Source organism: Trichechus manatus, unplaced genomic scaffold (assembly GCF_000243295.1).
Source record: "Trichechus manatus latirostris isolate Lorelei unplaced genomic scaffold, TriManLat1.0 scaffold00058, whole genome shotgun sequence".
Classification (NCBI taxonomy): Eukaryota; Metazoa; Chordata; class Mammalia; order Sirenia; family Trichechidae; genus Trichechus; species Trichechus manatus.
This window is the reverse complement of record NW_004443994.1, coordinates 8,805,438-8,818,707: the sequence shown is the minus strand read 5'-3', so window position 1 is coordinate 8,818,707 and position 13,270 is coordinate 8,805,438. Positions and strand designations below refer to the sequence as shown.

The window sequence follows — 13,270 nt, the reverse complement described above, 5'->3', positions numbered from 1 at the left end:
TTTGACTTCTGAAGAGTTTACAGTCCCCATTTTGAAAAAACACAGCCTTAGAGTATAGAGAGAAGTCCCTGGGTGATGCAAACAGTTAACATGCTCAGCTGCTGACTGAAAGGTTGGCGGTTTGCGTTCACCCGGAGTGACCTCGGAAGAAAGGTCTGATGATCTACTTCTGAAAAATCAACCACTGAAAACCCTGTGGGGCGCTATTCTACTCTGACACGCCTGATGAGGTCGCCATGAGTCAGTATCAACTTGACAGCAACTGGTTTACTGGAGAGTATACAGAACACCTCATCTTTCTGGGTCTCAGCTTGCTTTTCTCAGAAATGGGTTCACATTGCCCACCTCTTACATACCTCTCAAATGCTGTAAATATCAGTTAGGTGAGGTATGTCAAACAATTTGAACTATACCTGAAGATGCCATGTAATTTAAAACGTGTATAATTGTTATTTGTCTTTATCCTGTCTGCCAGCTGAGGGAGACAGCCAGCCCGTTCGTCTCAGCAGCCAGGAACTTTCTCCTCCAATAAAGACCCAGTTATTCCAACTCTCTCCGATGAAACGAGACAAGGCCAAATTGTTCAGGAGAAGCCACTGGTTTCTATTCCTCAGAGGCTGGATTTGGGTTTTAGGTTCTGTTTTTCCAATTGACTTGTTTACTCAACGGTAATGGATTATTATGACTACGTGGCCTCATGCTTGAAAGGAAAAAAGACGTTTGAGTAATATTTACACTATACTAGGCCCCAAAAGCTGGTAATGGGAAACTAAAGTCAAGAAGGGGAGAGTGTTAACATGTTGTGGGGCTGGCAACCAATGTCAACAATACGTGTACTGTTTAATGAGAAACGAGTTTGCTCTGTAAAACTTCATCTAAAGTACAATTTAAAAAATTTTTAAATAAATAATAAACTATACTAGGCCCCGATGTGCCCATGGTTCTGAGCAAATGAGAACCTCTGAAGAAGATCAAAACACACATACATACACATACACACGTGTGCCTGTGTGAGCACACACGCATGCCATGTATGTATGCATGATGCACTCACGCACACACGTGCACACACACACGTGCACACGCATAAAAGCAAGCACCACCCATCCCTGCTGAAGTCACTGGGTGGAGGAAAGCGTGTTGGTCTATGTTTATTTACTCTGTGCCTTTCATCTGAGGAGTTCAAAGCTCCTTAAGGTGGAGTTTATTAATCCTCATCACCCCCCTGTGAGGCTGGCAGGGAGGTGCTGCAGGGCAGCCCTGATGAGGCTGCAACAATGAGGTCCTGTCTGAGGCCTCAGTAAAACCCAGTGTGTCCCTCTCTACCAGTTACCATTGAATCGACTCTTACTCACGGCAACCCCATGTGTGTCAGAGTAGAACTGTGTTCCATAGGGTTTTCAGTGGCTGATTTTTCCGAAGTAGGTTTCTAGACCTTTCTTCTGAGGCGCTCTAGGTGGACTTGAACTTCCAACTTTTTGGTTAGCCATTGAGTGTATTAGCCATTTGCACCACCCAAGGACTCGGAGTCCCTCTCTAGGCCCAGCCTTACCCCAGACCAACCTTCTTCCTGAATGCCACTGTCATGGATTGAGTTATGTCCCCCCAAAAATGTGTGTATCAGTTTGGCTGTGCCATGATTCCTGGTATTGTGTGATTTCCTATATGTTGTAAATCCCGTCTCTATGATGTTATTGAGGGAGGATGAGCAGCAGTTGTATCAGTGAGGCAGGACTCAAGCTACAAGATTGAATTGTGTCTTGAGGCAATCTCTTGAGATATAAAAGAGATAAGGGAGCAGAGAGATAGGGGGACCTCATACCACCAAGAAAGCAGTGCCTGGAATAGAGCATGTCCTTTGGACCCAGGGTTGCTGCGCAGAGAAGCTCCTAGTCCAGGGGAACATTGATGAGAAGGCTGACACAGAGAGAAAGACTTCCCCTGGAGCTGATGCCCTGAATTTGGACTTCTAGCCTACTTTACTGTGAGGAAATAAATTTTTCTTTGTTAAAGCCATCCACTGGTGATATTTCTGTTATAGCAGCACTAGATGACTAAGACAACCATCCACCTGTTCCTGTCCCCAATCGCTGTTTTGTCCTTAACCCCTTCTCGACAGTCCTCCCCACACTGTGAGGGTGGGGGAGGGGAGTAATAAAAACCAATGCGTCTTCTAACACCAACATGCTAAGCCTGATGTCCTTTCTGTGGCTGTCATGGTTGGTGTGTCTGTGCTTTCAGGGAACTTGTCCTTAGAAGACCCTGAGTAGGATACAAACTTTCAGACCCGACTTAGAGCTTGGGGAGGAGCCATAACTGCCTTGAGAGGGGGGAGGGTTTAGAAAGTGAATATTTGGGATTTTCAGTGTGCTTATTTGTCAGGAACTTTCGTGTGTGTGTTTGTGTGTCAAAATATACATAACAAAATCTGCCATTTTAACTATTTATTTATTGCCAAACATCAGAGTTTATTTTATTGCATGACGTTTGCATAAGAAAAAATATTATTGAAGACTTTAAGGCACCATGCAATCATTGATAAGGAAATTATTAACTGTACACTTAAGATAGGTGGACATATAATCTAAAATTTTAAAATTAATTCCAAAAAAGTACATAAAAAATATAACATGATGAGCTTTTAAACATGGCTTATAGTTGTAGCTTTATGTTGCTAAAAAGGGCTTCAAATGTACAGCTGGAAAGTTGCTCCTTTAAATGGTGCTGTGGGTAATGTCCGCTTATAAGGTGTAAAAATTAATTACTTTTATGGAATTAGAAAGCTAACATGGTGATGTTCAAACTTAACTTGAATCAGTTTTTAGTTTTCACTCCAATTAAGTTGATAAAATATTAATAATCTAAAAAACATCTGTTTTGTAACCAACAAAAGTCTATAAATTCAAGTTATGTATGCTGAGTGATCAACTCTCTGAGTAGGCTTGAATGGTGAGACCCAGAACCCATGCTGATTGGTGGTGGTAATCGATGTATTATGCCATCCAGCGGAGGACTTCTCCATGGCTTTGTCTTTTGAGCACACTGCACATGGACACTTCTAAAGGTTGGGTATTTAGTTCTTTCAGAGATACACTGACCTTTCCTGTCGTCTGACTATATGAAGCAAATATTTCTTGTAACCCCTCTTCACTGATAGCTTCAGGTCTGTTGATCTTATTTCCAAGATCAGGATAGGCACATCTGTCATTAGTGAATTCAGTTCTTCTTTTGATTCTAACAGCCTTTCATGGTCTGCACAACCCACCAGAAATACGCTGCCCTTGACAGCAGGAAGGTAGTTTTTCCACACTCTTCAAGCTTGAACATGTCCACCCAGATCAAAAGTTGCAAAAGTCATACCAGCAGTGGTCAGTTCTTCTGAAGCGGGATGAGATGTGGGACATGCTGTCCGAGGCTGTCATCTTTTAGCATGTGTAGCAGTGCTGTTTTTCACGCATTATCCAATCCAAGAAATTCCAATTTACCAGTTTTCTTATATAATCCTAAAAACTGCTGAAACCACTATAAATCCAGTCAAATATGAAGGATATATTCAAATCTTACAGGGTCTGTGAGTGGAGAGAATGCAATTCCTGGTTTGGTGTCTGCACTACACCCTCTGAGCCTGAACAACACAGCTCGATGGCTGCCCCATTTTAACCATTTTTAACTGTGCAATTCAGTGGCATTAATTGCATTTACAATGTTATTCAATCATCACCACCATCTATTTCCGAAACTTTTTCATCACCCCAAACATCGTCAGGGACTTTTTACAAGCAGCCTAGAACCAGAGTCTAGTAAGGATCCCACATTCCTGCCCTCCTTTCTGACAGACCTGATCCAATGCCGCACTGGTCTCCATTCTCTATTTTGTTTTGCTGCTTTGCTGGGGCCTCAGATATTAACCTATCAACAGAGGGCTTTGGACATAGTGCAAATGCTTCTCCCTCTGTAGTTATTGTCATCATTTAGCTAATATTTGTCAAGGCAGAGAGGAAAGTGAAGGAGGCACCATTTGGCAAGGCCTGGTAGGTATTGGGAGCCCTAGTGGTATAGCGGAAACCCTGGTGGTGTCATGGTTAAGTGCTATGGCTGCTAACCAAAAGATCAGCGGTTCAAATCCACTAGGTGCTCCTTGGGAACTCTATAGGGTAGTTCTACTCTGTACTATAGGGTCCACTATGAGTCGGAATTGACTTGACAGCAACAGGTTTGGTTTTTTGGGTTTTGGTGGTGCAGTGGTTAAGAGCTCAGCTGCTAACCGAAGGGTCAGCAGTTTGAATCCGCCAGCTGTTCCTTGGAAACCTTATGGGGCAGTTCTACTCTGTCCTATAGGGTCGCTATGAGTCAGAATCAACTCGACGGCAATGGGTTTGTTTTTTGGTTTTTTGTAGATATTGAGATACTGAGATTCTGAAGTTGCTGCCTCGAGAAGTCAGACAGAGGATGGGAGGCGAGAAGACCCCTATTTCCTTGCGGCCATTTTCTGCAGTTCAGGGTTTTGGATTGGGCAGCGTGGCTGAAGGGCAGAGGGGGCTCCCCGAGGGGCAGGGGAGGGTGGTGGGGAGCCATTGGCGGTGATCCTACCAGGCAAGGGCAGCCTGGCCCTCACAAGGCCCTGGCTTAGGAAACACCCCCCTAACTCTGAGGCAACTGCGTATGTAGTTTTAAAACACTCAGATGCTTCAAATGAGGATTTTCTTTCTCAATCCTCTTTCATTGTCTACCTACTCCCACCTCTTAATGGTGACTTTTCTGTCCCTGTGGTGTTGTTGGCCTTCCAAGCATCCTCTGGCACTGAGTGTGTTGTCTAGGAACAGGTTTTACCCCAAGGGCCCTATCCCATGTCACCAGTCCTGCTAATTTTGGCTCCACAGTGTGAAGCCAATTCTGTGAACCTCTTTCTTTTCCCAGGATATGTCATTTGCTTTCTTTCTCTTTCTTACTTTCCCTGGAGAGTAGAGTCTCTGCTGGATCTGTTAATAAGAAGTCACCTGCTGGGAGGCTTGCTCTTCTGACTTGTTTGACAGCTTTGCCCGCCAGACCCACAGCAGAGCCTCGACCAGGGGGCCCTCTGCTGTGAGCCACCTTTCTAGTCTGGGCTGGGGTGTTCACTTCTTTCTTTCCTTTTGCCCAGACGAGGTGGGGCAGGGTGAGAGAGGCCTCAGCCCCTCCTGGCCCCTGTTCCCTCACCCGTACCATGGCTTCGACTTTGCTGGGGCCTGAGGCATATTCAGTTCTGAATAGGCCTTCTTGTGAGGAGATGCTGGATGAAAATGTTCTTGAGACTTGACCCGAACTAAAGAAGTTGTGAAATGTGGGGTTTTGAACCTCTTTTTGGAATCTCTCAACCATCTACTGTGTCAAAGGGACATTGAAAGTTACTTGGATTCAGGTGGCACCTGTAATTATTTTATTTTATGTTAATGTCGATTATTTATTTTATGTCAATATCTACTATTTATTTATATAAGACACAGGCTTCCCACTGATGTTTTCAAGCTCATTTAGAATATGTTTTTATAGCTGAGCCCCGACCTTCCACCTCCTTCCTTTCCGGACCCACCCCCCACCCACCATCTCCGCAATAAAATAGGTTGACCAGAGGTCTCAGCTGGCTCAGCGGCTTTCCCCTGGCATAGAGTCATTGTTGTGCTGTTCCCAGATATTTTTTTTTCTAATAGAATAGTTTCAGATTTATAGAAAAGTTATAAAGATAGTACAGAGAGTTCTTGTGTACCCTTCACCCAGTCTCCCATATTGTTCACATCTTACATGACCATGAAACATTTGTCACAACTAAGAAACCAACACTGGTACATCAGCATTAACTAAACTTCACACTTGGTTTGAGTTTCACTAGCTTTTCCCTAATGCGTTCTGTTTCATCATTCCATCCAGGATCCACATTGCATTTAATTGCCATGTCTCCTTAGCCTCTGTGTTGGTTGTTTAGGGCTGCCGTAACAAAGTACCACAAAGTGGTGGCTTACAAGAACAGACATTTAGCTGTCTCATATTTCTGGAGGCTAAGCCAACCAAACCAAACCTGTTGCTGTCATGTCGATTCCGACTCATAGCAACAGGGTAGTTCCACTCATAGGACAGAGTAGAACTGCCCCATAGGGTTTCCAAGGCTGTAAATCTTTATGAAGCAGACTGTCACATCTTTCTCCCTCGGAGTGAGTGGCTGATGAGTTCGAACCACTGACCTTTTGGTTAGCAGCCAAGAGCTTAACCACTGTGCCACCAGGGCTCCTTTCTGGAGGCTAGTAGACTATATAATTCAAGGTGTCAGCAGAGCGAGCCATGTTCTCTCCTAAGGGTCTAGAGGAAGATCCTTTCTTGTCTTACTCGGCTTCTGGTAGCCCAGGTGTTCCTTGGCTTGTAGTTGCAGCGTAACTCAATCATCACATAGCTGTCTTCCCTCTGTGCCTCTTCTCTTTTATAAGGCCACCCCTCAGATTGGGTTAGGACCCACCCTACTCCGATATGACCTCGTGTTAACTGATAGTATCTTCAAAGATCCTGTTTCCAAATAAGGTCATATTCACAAATACTAGAGGTTAGCACTTTAACATACATGTTGGAGAGGCACAATTCGAGTCATAATGGCCTCCTTGGTCTCTGACAATTTCTGACTTTCCTTGTTTTGATGATCTTGAGAGTGTTGAGAAGTACTGGCCAGATATTTTGTAGAATGTCCCTCAATTTGCATTTATCTAATGCTTTTCTTGCAGTTACATTAAGGTTAGGAGTTTTAGAGAGGAAAACCACAGAGGTGAAGTGTCATTCTTATCACAGCATATCACGGGTACACGCTATCAATATGACTTATCACTGACGATGTTAACCTACATCACCTGGCCGAGTGGTGTTTGCTGGGTTTCTCCAGGGTAAAGTTGCTCTCCCCACCCCTTTCCATACTGTACTCTTTAGAAGCAAGCCTACACTCAAGGAAGGTGGGGGAGGGACTTAAGCTCCACCTCCTGGAGGAGGAGTATCTAAATATATTACTTGGAATTCTTTTGTATGAGAATCCAAAGATGCTTCTAAAGCAAGCCAGACATTCCCTTCAGCACTTACTAGAAGGCCAGTGGTGCTGGATGCGTGGATTTTGCAGGGCCGGTGCCACAGACCCCATGTAGAGCATCTCTTAGGGCCATACCCTGGGAGTTTTCAGTTCCTTCGTATTAGGGGGAGCAGTTTGGACATGCAGAGTGCAGGACATATGCATATAAAAATGTTACCACCGTGTAAAATCACTGAGTTACACAAAAATATTTTGCGAGTGTCCACCAATGCACAGCACTCTGTCGGGTGCTGGAGGCACAGAGGTTAAGACTTGGTCTGGACTCCAGACACTGCAGAAGGGCTGTAAACTGCTACAGGGTGGGATTGCATTCAGTTCAACAACTGTCTATGCACACCCACTGTCAGCCATGCTAGGTGCAAGGAAGCAGTGATCACAAGTGTTATGAGGATTAAAAAGGAAGTTCAAGCTGCCACGACAGAGCCAGTTTTGGGGAGGTCAGTGAAGGTCTCTCTGTGAAAGTGAGGTTTCGGCTGAGACATGAAGGATGAGTAGGAGCTAGCCAGGTGTGAGGTGGGTGGGGATAAGGGGTTGGAAGGAGAAAAGGTCACCAGGCAGAGGAAACAGCATGTGTCAAAGGAGACAGCTGGAGACACTGAGAGAAGCCCAGTATGTCTGGAGTCTAGAGAGGTATATATAGAAAAAAAGAAAAGTCTGTTTCCTGGAAAAATCACATGATAATTTAGTCATATGGAGTAGTTCTATTTTCTTTCTTAAAGTGAGCTTATTCTGTGGAATTTAATGCATAAAATCCAGTGATGGTATTGACAATAGATTTATGCCTTAAATATGCAGCTAAATCTATACATAAACATATGTAAAGTTCAAGTGTTTTAGAAAGTAAATGCTAAAAGTGAAAATGTATATTAAACAGAAGCATAGAAAAGGCTGGAGGATATTTTTGTCCATGCTCGTACACTCCCAGTTCCTCATTTCAGAACGGAAACTCTCATTCTTCAGATGCTAGGAGTGGTGTGGGCCAAGGCCCTCTCCAGGCGTCACCCTCCTCTGAAGAGAGCTTCCCCTTCCTGGATTATACCCCCCTCCCATGAGACTGCCCACAACCAATGACTGGTTTTGCAGAGGTTCCAAGGCCTGGCTACATGACCCCAGTTTGAGTTAACTCTGAAGGGCCATCCCAGCTTCAGGACTCCCCATAGGATGAGCTGAGTCCTCTGTTACAATAGTATGACAATCAACTTCCTCGCTGCCCACTCCCACTTCCCTCATACAGGTATTGTTTCCAAGAGCTCCCTCCCCATCCCCCCATAAACCACCTGCCTGCACACCTGTCTCAGAATCTGTTTCCTTGGGAACCAGACCTACAGAAGATATATACCAAAATATTAAGTATTTATATTCCAGGGTGGGGATGGAATTTATAGTTGATTTAAATTTTCTTCTTTGTGCTTTTTTGTTTATTCCAAATTTTGTACAGTGCACCATGTATTTCTTTTGTGATAGTAAGTTTTTTTAAGTTGGTAGTTCGGCCTAAAGTGTGCAATCTGGATTGAACTAAATGTATCTTCCCTCTGGGTGGAGGACAAGAGGTGATGACCATAGATATGCTGAAGGACTCTTCCGTTACAAAACTACTGGACCCTGAACTCTTGAAGAAAGCATACTTTTTATTGCATTGCTGGACTTATAAGAAGTGTGGTAAATCTCTAAGTTCTCTCCCATCCTTTTCAAGACCTGGAGTTGAAACCATAACTGGGTAAATCAGTAAACAACCAAGAGGAAACGTTGCCCTGAGGATAAGTGCCAATGCAGAATCCATGTCTGGGAAGATATGCCTTTGGCTAACAGCAAGGTGAGGCTGCCACATCAAATCCAGGGAATTCATCCTGGATTTAGACAAAAGCCTGGGTGGCGCAAATGGTTAAGCACTCAATTAGTAGCTGAAAGGTTAGCTGTTCGAATCTACCTGGAGGCATCTCAGAAGACAAGCCTGGCAATCTGCTTCTGAAAGGTCACAGCCTTGAAAACGCTGTGGAGCAGTTCTAGTCTGTGCTCATGGGGTCATCATGAGTCAGAATCAACTCCATGGGAATTAACAACAACAACAAATGCAAATTATCTCTGAAGGAGAGTAGCCCCAGTTTAGACCAATAGGATTCTCACAGATTAAGTGTAAGCAAATATGAACTCACAATTAAAGATTATCATAACACACAAGGAAACAAAGGCATCATGTACAAGTAGAGTCAGTAGAAAGAACAACAGATGATAAATTATTAGAAAAAATAAGAGTTTTGCAAGGTAGCTGGATACAAAATCAATATACAAAAATCAGCTGTGTTTCTAGTCACTAAATGCATTCATTTCCTAGGGCTGCCATAACAAAACACCACAAAACGGGTGGCTTATAAGAACAGAAATTTATTTTCTCACAATTCTGGAGCCTAGTGGTCAAAACTCAGGAAATTGGCAGTGTCGTGTTCCCACTGAAGGCTCTAGAGGAAGATCCTTTCTTGGTTCTCTCCTAGCTTCTGGTAACCCCACATGTTCCTTGGTGTATAAAGTTTTCTTCATATTGCTGTCTTTCCTCTATCTGTCTCTTCTCTTTTATGGGACACCACTCAGAATGGATTAGGACCCACCTTACTCTAGTATGACCTCATGTTAACCGATAACATCTTCAAAGACCCTATTTCCAAACAAGACAACTTTCACAAATAGCAGAGGTTAGTACTTCAACGTAAATATTCTAGGGGCATAACTCAATCCATAACACCACCCACAGACAGAAAACTCAATTTTTTTTTTTAAAGATACCATTTGCAAAGCAAAAAAAGTATTGTATTGCGTTGAATCTAAAACATCATCAGTGATAAGATGCATCATTACTTTATGCACCCTAAGGCGGGGGAGGGGAAAGACTGCCAATTATAATTGTAAAAGAAACAAACAAACCTGTTGCCACTGAGATGATTCTGACTCATAGCGACCCTATAGTGCAGAGTAGAACTGCTCTATTGTTTTTCTGAGAAGCGGCTAATGGATTCAAACTGCTGACCTTTTGATTAGCAGCCAAGTTCTTGAAGCACTGTGCCACCAGGGCTCCATTCCAACTCATAGTGACCCTATATGACAGAGTAGAACCACCCCATAACGTTTCCTAGGCTGTAATCTTTATGGGAGCAGATCACCAGGTCTTTTCTCCTGCAGAGGAGCTGGTGGGTTCGAACTGCCAGTCTTTCAGTTAGCAACCAAGTGCTTAACCGTTGTGCCACCAGGGCTTCTTGAAAGGTACTAAAGAAGACCTAGAAAAATCAAGAAATAATCTGTGGCCAAATAACAGATTGGCCTATAAAATAAGCAATATCATCCGTGAGTACTGTGCTCCCTTATATAATCAACTATATGAGACCAAACAGTCAACATTTACCTTAAAGCAAAGATGAGAAGGTAAGGAGGGGCAGGGAAGCTAGATTAATGGAAACAGAACAAACAGAATGGAAATAATGAGAATGCTAACACATTGTGGAAAATGTAACCAATGTCACGGAATAGTTTGTATAAAAATTGTTAAATGGGAAACTAATTTGCTGTGTAAATTTTCACCTAAAATGCAACAAAATATTATTATTAAAAAAAAATCTGTGTTTATTGATAGGAAAACTCAGTATTATAAAAATACCAATTCTTACTAAACTTATCTACAGTCAATGCAATTCCCATCAAATTCTCAAAAGAGTTTAAAATATCTTAATTGATAAGATATTTTAAATTTTAGATGGAATATAGAGTGTGAAGAATAGCCAAGAACTCCTGAAGAAGACAAATAAGGAAGAGGAAATTGCCTACCAGATATCAAAATGTATTTAAAAAGCTGTATAATTATGACCAAATGGTATTGATGCAGGGATAGAAAAATTTTGGTGCTGAAGAGCACAGAGCTGTAAGCAGAGCTGGCAACATAATTTGTGGGGCCCAGTAAAAAATGGAAATGTGGATCTCCTTGTTCAAAAAGCAGAAAAAAGAACTATAAAAATATGAAAATATAAAGATTTTCCTTTTCCACTAGCTATCCCTATACTGCCATGGTGTTTATTTGCTCTTCAGTGTCATTCTAAGTAAATGTAAACTATCGCATGAATTTTACCAGTTATTTTTATATTGTAAAATGCACATTTTTTAATGCAAATAAAGAGCATCTAACTCATATGTAGAATTGCTGAAATCACACAATTTGTGTTTTGTAGCTTATATATGCATATGCATTTCATTGTTAGCAGAATGGTGAAAACACAGCACAATGCTAACTCAACAGTTTTTATTTCACTTTTTGATACACACAGGTTGTACCAGCACTATCTTACTGCTGAGTAAGGAAGAAACTGAAAGGAAAGGTTGCTTTATCTTTCCATTTCCTTCTATCATTTTCAGCATAAGTGGTTAGCTAATACAGGAAAATAACAAGAGAACTAGAAAGAAATGGAGGTGGGGCCAAGATGGCAGAGTAGTCAGATGCTTCCTGTGGTCCCTCTAACAACAAAGACCTGAAAAAACAAGTGAATTGATTGTATATGACAATCTAAGAGCCCTGAACATCAAAGGCAAAGTTGAGGAATTGGACTGAGCAGCAGGGGGAGGGAGAGACGATTCGGAAGCAGCAAGGAATTGCCACACCTGACCCAGTAGGAGCCAGCACCCTTCAGGCTGGATTGGCTGGGGTGCGCGATGAGGCAAGCAGTGATGCTCGGGAGGTGTTTTCCACATCAGGAGAGACCCGGTGGCAGAGAGTCTGCTTGGGCCTCCAGAACCAGTGAAAAGCAGAGCTCAATTGGCAAAGGATAAGTACATGCATCCGTAGATCAAAAAAAAATCCTTTGGAAAAAAACTCTCTCCCATTTACCTGCCCCCTCCCTACTCTGCACCAGGTCCTGGCCGGCTTCAGCAATTGCTGAGTCTCCTGGGCCAGAAGTAGGATCCATCATGAACCCCGAGCCATTCTCTCGGCCTTGGAGAGGGAACAATTTAACAAACAAGAAAAAATAATCTGTCAGATCCCCTAAGCCAGGAACTCAGAGTAGGCACTGATCATTTGCCTAGGCACAGGATAAGGGACCATGGACTTTGAATGCCTTTCACCCCTGCATAGACCTGTGTGGGCCCGTTTCAACAGCTTGGGCCCTCATTAGCACATTACAACAGGGTATATACCTGAAACCTAACTTCAATTGTATCAGGTTTATGGTGAAGTGGAAGGATCATGACATTTGACACTGCTCTGCCCATTAAGCAGGATCCTCACCTACCCACATCAGGAACCTGAAGACTGGTGGCTCCACCCATGCCACCTAGCCACCTGTGACAGGGGTCCAAGAATAAGTGGGGCCTCCCAGTCCTTACAGCCAACAACATTGGGTGCTCATAGTCTGGCTGCAAAACCCACCCACCTACATACTCTAGGAAACAGGGACACACTTTCCTGACTCAGGGGCAGCCATCAGCCCCCTGCCTTGCTCAGCGTGTGACCCCCCTACTGCAGCCAGATACCTGTGACTACACCAATCACCTCTGCCTATCTAGGACTGTAGGTGAGAGCCTGCATCACACACTTGGTGACCGACTACCTGGACACCTGAGCTGAATCCATACAAGAAAAATAAACAGACTCCTGGGCTCACATACCTAGAAACAGATCTAATCACCTGGTGAAAGGATGTTAGAGCTTCAAAGGCACCAGTAATCAAACTAGCTCACATGAGCAGCCTATTTAGGCATATCAAAACAAAACAAAACAAGAAGCTAGGACACAGTAATCAAACATAAAATAAGTAAATATAATAACCTATTGATGGCTCAGAGACAATAGTGATATTAAATCACATGAAGAGGCAGACCATGATGGCTTCAGCAAGCTCCCAAAACAAAGAATCAAGAAATTTTCCAGAAGAAGAGAACTTCTTGGAATTACCGGAGGTAGAATACAAAAGATTAATATACAGAACTCTTCAAGAGATCAGGAAGGATATCAGGCAAGTCATAGAACAAGCCAAGGAACACACAGACAAAGCAACAGAGGAACTTAAGAAGATTAGAGAAAAGCATAATGACAAATTTAACAGGCTGCAAGGATCCATAGAGAGACAGCAATCAGAAATCCAGAAGATTAACAATAAAATTTCAGAATTAGACAACTCAATAGAAAGTCATAGGAACAGA

General features: G+C 42.9%; 1 pseudogene; it reads right to left on the bottom strand.

Annotated features, from left to right (window-relative positions):
• Positions 1-2,924: 2,924 nt before the first annotated feature.
• Positions 2,925-5,205, bottom strand: LOC101357974 (GTP-binding protein SAR1b pseudogene; annotated as a pseudogene).
• Positions 5,206-13,270: the final 8,065 nt, after the last annotated feature.